The following is a 6,075-nucleotide window of genomic DNA, read 5'->3' as shown; positions in this document are numbered from 1 at the left end:
TCTTCTGCGCACAGCTCAGTCTGTGGGTCACCCCCACCCCAGTAGTGACTAGCTAAGCAACTGCCCTGACAGATAATTTGCTAGATATGTTTATATATGACCGGAATTCCCATTATCTGGAATGATTTGAGGCTTTGATTTTGCTTTATGGAGAAAATGGTTTATTTTGACCCCAAATTTGGAAGAGTCTAAGGCAAGGTTTTCCTCTGGTCATGACTTTTCTGCTGGCAGAGTCTCAGCGTGGTGCAGGATAGCCCAACAAATCGACAGGGGCTGAGTAGCAGGGGCTGCAGAGATGGCTCTGAGATTAAGAGAACTTGGCTGTTCTTTCAGAGGACATGGGTTTGGTTCACCACATGGAGACTCATAACCATCCATAGCTCCAGTTCAAACGGGTTCAATGCCCTCTCCTGACTTCCAATGATGCCAGGCTTACAGGTAGCACACATACAATCATGTAGGCAAAACATTCATAGACATAAAGTGAGGTAAATCAGAAAAAAAAGCTTTTCTTTTCTTTTAATTTTATTTATTATCATCTTTAAATTGTATATCATTACTTGCTTTTATTATACGGCTGTTTTGCCTTGCATTTATGTCTGTTTGCCACATGTGTCCATGTGATGATCAGAAGAGGATATCAGATCACCCAGAACAGGAGCTGATGGCTGTGAACCACTGTATGGGTGCTGGGAATCGAACCCGGGTCCTCCAGTACTCTTTTCTATAGAGCCATCTCTCCATGCCCCCTCCTCCACAAGCTCTTATTTTTATCTTAGATGTTTAAGGCTTCGTTCATAAAACTTTAATCCTTAATGCAGAAATTAAACTAAGGAGCCAAACAACCTGAAATTTGACTGAGCTCTGTAGGCTGAGTTTGCTAGGACTGCTTCAGAATGCACCGTGAGTCAGGTGGTGAGGGCAGGGGCTGTACTCTGGTATGGTCACTCATTCGGTAGTGTGGGTGCTGCAGTGACCTTGGGTGCCTCCTGTTCTGCAGAACCTCTACAGGCTACCTGCAATGGTGTCCTCTGAGCTGATCCTATCCAAAGTGTGATGAAGTCCCTCGTACCAGAAATTTATAGATTTCATCAAATCTAGGACATTTTCAGGCATTATTGTTTCAAAGTGCTTTTCTCGTAGGCCTTTCTTCCTCCTTTCAGATCTCCAATGCCGTGATCTTAGCCCTCTTGACTCTGTTTCACTGGGCTTTGAAGCTTTGTTTGTCTCTCTGAAGTTCTTTTCCACATCTGAGATTTGAGATTTGTGCATATGTCCGCATGAGTGTGAGCTATAAATAATATAAATTTATGTCATCCTATAAATATAGTAGCTTGTTTGGCAGTTGACTGGCTTTTTTTTTTCTTGGTGACAGTGAGCAATAAACCTGACCTGCTATTTTGGACTTTCTCCTGATAATTCTAATTCCTGAACTATCACTGCTGCCATTTGTCAGTCAGCTTCTCTCTGCGGACCCGCCCACTCATTCCAGCACTTAGAATGCAGAGCCATTTTGTTGTTGTTTATCTTGTATATTTTCATGACCACCTGGGTCCTGTGTACTGTGTCCATGTTGGCCTTTTGTGCAGCTGGCCCTCCTTCTGGTTAGGTTTGGTCCAGGGGTGATGTCCACCTACTGAGCTGGTGGTCTCAGTACCCATTCCCTTTTGAAGCTTTTGCTGTACTGTGGGGACACTTTCTTCATGGGTGCCCCTCAGTTTGGAAGTGATTCTGAGGCTTGGGTGAACTGTGTGAAAAGCAAAGGGCCCCTCCTCTAGCTCCAGCTAGGTTTCTTGGACCCCCACATACTCCGGTCACCAGAGGTACTCTTGTGACCCTCCATTTAGAAGCCCACCTTTTAATTCCCTGTGCTGCCCAGCAAGTCCATATAACCATGCTCAGAGCAAAACAGCCAGAGGAAAGAGGGGCCTTGCCGCACTGCTATGCCTACCAGGACTTGGTGCCTGAATCCCCTGTCCACAAAGGTGAAGGTTTTGGAGGCTCTTAGGTCCTTATAATGACACCCATGCCAACACCTCAAGGAGGAGAAAAATGAAGGAAATGGGGATTCCTGTTATACTCTAGATATAGTGGTTCTCAAGGTTCCTAATGCTGCCCCCACCATAAAATAGTTTCATCGCCGTGTTTCAACTGCCATTTTGCTACTGTTATTAACCGTAATGTAAAAATGTGATATGTGACCCCAAAGGGGTTGTGACCCCAGGTTGAGAACCTCTGGGTAAGAGCTTACAGAAGAATGAGTACGTTTCTCACGGGACTTTAACTTGCCATTCCCACTGCCATGCTTGAGACTCTACCATCCTCCGATCAAGGCCATAGAAACAACAGAAGAGTAACTGAGCAGACTCGCCACCATACCAACTGTTCTTTGATCTGATGTTCCCATCCAGGCACCACTGTGAACATTCCAGTCCCCCAGTTCCCCCAAAGAGGTAGCTGTTCATGTTCTACCCAGAGATATTAGCTGAGGCCCATTCCTCTGTCTTGGTCAGGCATGGGGGAACCCAGTGATTACTATTCTGACTTGGAAAGTGATGACCTGCCAGGGTCCAGTGACTGGTTGCAAACTTGCAAGCATCCAGTACAGGCTGCATCCTCACCCAGCAAGCTCTTGTCCGCCACTGCAAGGCTGTCTCTGGTTATATCCTGTTCTAGCAAATTCGTGGTCTTGAGAGGCAATCGAGCTTTGGACAGTGCATGCTAGTAGCCCACCTCTGCTGTCTGTGCCCAGTAGCTTCTGACTGTGCTAACAAGTAGGCACGAGGTGTTCTGGAACAGCCAGCGGGCAGCATGCTGTGTGTCTGAAAGGGAGGAGGGGTGACTGGGGTCAGAATTCAAGAGGCGCAGCAGCCCCCCTGTGCACCTGCTAGTCTCTGCACTTGCCACTCTTCAAAGCAAATTTAATTCTGAGATCCCTTAAAATGTCTCCCAGCTGTAGACACCTGTGTCACAGACTGACTGTGGCTTCCAGAAAAAGTGAAGCCAGGCTTCATGCTTCCGCTGCTGCCTTCAACTCCCAGGACCACCTCCGACCACCATCCACCTGCTCTTCGGCCAGTTCCTGATCTCCACTTTCCTTTTTCCCCCTTTTTAGTTGAAGGAGGATAATAACAGCACTTGGCTCCAATGTGGCCATGTGTACAAGTCCAGGGTATCCTGGAAGGGATCCCAAAACATCTGCAATGATAGCGCCAAAGAACAGCTTTTAAACATGCTTGTAGCTCTTCCCGTCTTAATTTAATAGAAGCCCCCCCCCAAAGTCATCCCAAAGAATCCTTCTAGCAAAAAAAAAATTTAAGTTGTTATGGAAACTATCCAAAGGCACGAATTAGTTAATAGCTTGTGTTCAAAACTGACTTTATAGTGGGCATACCTGTCATCTCAGCACCAGAAATTGAGGCAGGAAGACCATGAGTTTGAGTACAAAACAACAACAAAACACCACACACACACACACACACACACAGTCACACAAAGAGAGGGAGGGAGGGAGGAAGAGGGAGAGAGAGAGGGAAGGAGAAGAAAGGAGAGAGGGGGAAGGGGAGAGAGAGAGATTTTCACAGAAGGCTGAAGGCTGAATGCCAGGTATTAAGCGGGTTCTGCTTGCTTTATTCCCTGTAGGTCAGACGTGACTTTTTGTCCAGCTGCCAACATACCCTCACACTATTTATCCATTTATTCCTTTTTCCTGGTGACATGAAGGACAGATTGGGGCAGTCCAATACCTGGCCTCTTTCCCTCGCTCCACCCAGACCGAGCGGAGCATACCTGGGGCACGGAGGATGTGAGAAAGAGGAGTATGCTCTCTGCTGGGTAAACCCCTCCAGGTTCCCTTGTGTGGCGGAGGCTGGGGTAGGAGCTGATTCATCTGATGCAGGGCCTAGATGGGGACCGATGGCTTCACAGCAAAACACACGGATGAACACTGGGGCTCAGGAGACACCTAATTCCTATGACCCAGGGACCTCCCACAAGTCACATTTACAACAATTTTAACTGTAATGGACCCAGAAGAAGCTGGGCTTCTTAGGCATCCGATTATCTTGGAATAAGAGACCCTCCCCCATCATCCCTTTAAACCCGAGGGCTGTAAGTGGTGGCTCACACTAATAATCTCAGGACCCAGGAAGTAGAAATAGGTATACCAACTCCCCCACTTAAAAATACTCCCACCACTGGTGGTCTTTAGAAAATAAGAAAATGAGTTTAGCTCATGTGGCTCCAGACATTCAAAATTACAAACATGTCGAGTGGTGGTGGCACACACCTTTAATCCCAGCACACAGGAGGCAGAGGCAGGCGGATCTCTGTGAGTTCAGGCCAGCCTTGTCTACAAGAGCAAGTTCCAGGACAGGTTCCAAAGCTACAGAGAAACATGTCTCAAAAAAGCAAAACAAAACAAAAAAGTTACAAACAACTTTCTCTGGAACCCATATAGAGACAACTCCATAACCCCACACCCTCTTCTGACCTCCCTGAACACCCCCTGCACACAGCACATGCAGACATGCATTCAAAACCCTCTCACAACACAGTGAAATAAATATATCTTTCTTAAAAAAGGAAAAAAGTTGTGTACAGACAGATAACTGTTCAAGGACACGGGGAGGAGATTTTGTCCACATTACCAAGGGAAGAGCTTTGGGAGGGACAAGCCCTGCCCCACTGTGATCTTGGATTTCTAGCCCTGGGGTATGAGAAAATTAATTTCTGCTGTTCAAGTCACCAGGTCTGTGGAATCTGTTAGGACAGCTCAAATAAACAATATAACTTCTCTCTCGCTCAAAGAGAAGGGAAATGCTACATTGTGTCACTTGTTATACAAGTTAAAATAAATACAACTTTCCTGTGGCATCTTGTAAGTCATCTCAAAAAGAGAAATAACTTGTATCTTCCCGTCAGTCTCCCTCCGCCTCCTCTAAATGCAGCTGAATCGCACTGAGCGTCTCCCGCTCGGAGTGCTGGGACTGTCAACATTCCACAAAGAGTTCGGAGCTCATCCACTGAGAGGTGTGCCCACCACGCGCCTTCATATTTATTTGCTTCTACTGTTCTATCAATCAAGTGCAATTTGATCTTTTCGGTAAATTTTGTTTAATAAATATGCAAGCGTCCAAGTCATTCTTGAAGGCAAGTTGACGGGTATGGTGAGGTTCCATCACTGAGGGCCTTGAGACGCACTTGGCCGTAGCATCCACGGCTTCAGTTTAACACTGCTGCCTCTATTTCTTAGTAGTAAATAATGATTCAATAGATGCTTAGTCTCCTGAAATCCCTTAAGACAGCTGATCTTTTTGTTTAGCCGGTTGCTTTCAAACACTCACTAGGAACCTTTTCCAAACTTGAGAAGTCGCAGGGAAAGTGGTTTGTCCTCACTGACCTTTATCAGGAAGTTTCCTGCCACATGGAGCTCCCCAGAGGCGCTCAGCAGATCAATGTCGGCTTCCTTGGGGCAAGAACGGAAGCCACAGTCTCACCACCCATCCCAAAGGGGACAGTCTCTTGCCACCGCTTTCCCCTGGTCTTAGAGGCAAGTTTCCAAATCCAGTTTGCTCTTCTGGAGGATATTGCCTAAGAGAACAAAGCCAGGAGGCAGGGTAAGGCAAGGGGCCTCCAGGCCTCCTCTCTGTCTACCTGGATTGCTTGACCTCTGGGAAGACCTGTACAAGCCCTGAGAGCCACCTGGCAGGGGGAAAGGAGCAGCCAGGAATTCTGAAACTAGATAACCTGCCTACCCTACAGTCGGGAGAGGTTCAGAGAGACCCTGAAGGGACCCAAGGAGTCATAGTAAATACACAAGAGGCAGGAAAAAAAGCACTAGGCGCTAAAGCACTGGGCAAGATGTCAAGGGGTAGAGGATTTCTGAGAAGGGGTGTAAGCAGAGTTTCTCTGTCCTGACTGCCTACTCCCAAATAACCGGCAGCTGTTTCCCAATAAGTGACTCGGAGACTTAATATAAAACACAAATGTTCAGCCAATAGCTCAGGCTTGTTACTAATTGGTTCTTAGAACTCAACCCATTTCTATTAATCTATGTGCCGCCCCAAAGCTCGT

This window comes from Microtus pennsylvanicus, chromosome 2 (assembly GCF_037038515.1).
Source record: "Microtus pennsylvanicus isolate mMicPen1 chromosome 2, mMicPen1.hap1, whole genome shotgun sequence".
In the NCBI taxonomy this organism is placed as follows: Eukaryota; Metazoa; Chordata; class Mammalia; order Rodentia; family Cricetidae; genus Microtus; species Microtus pennsylvanicus.
Note: the sequence above shows the minus strand (reverse complement) of the source record.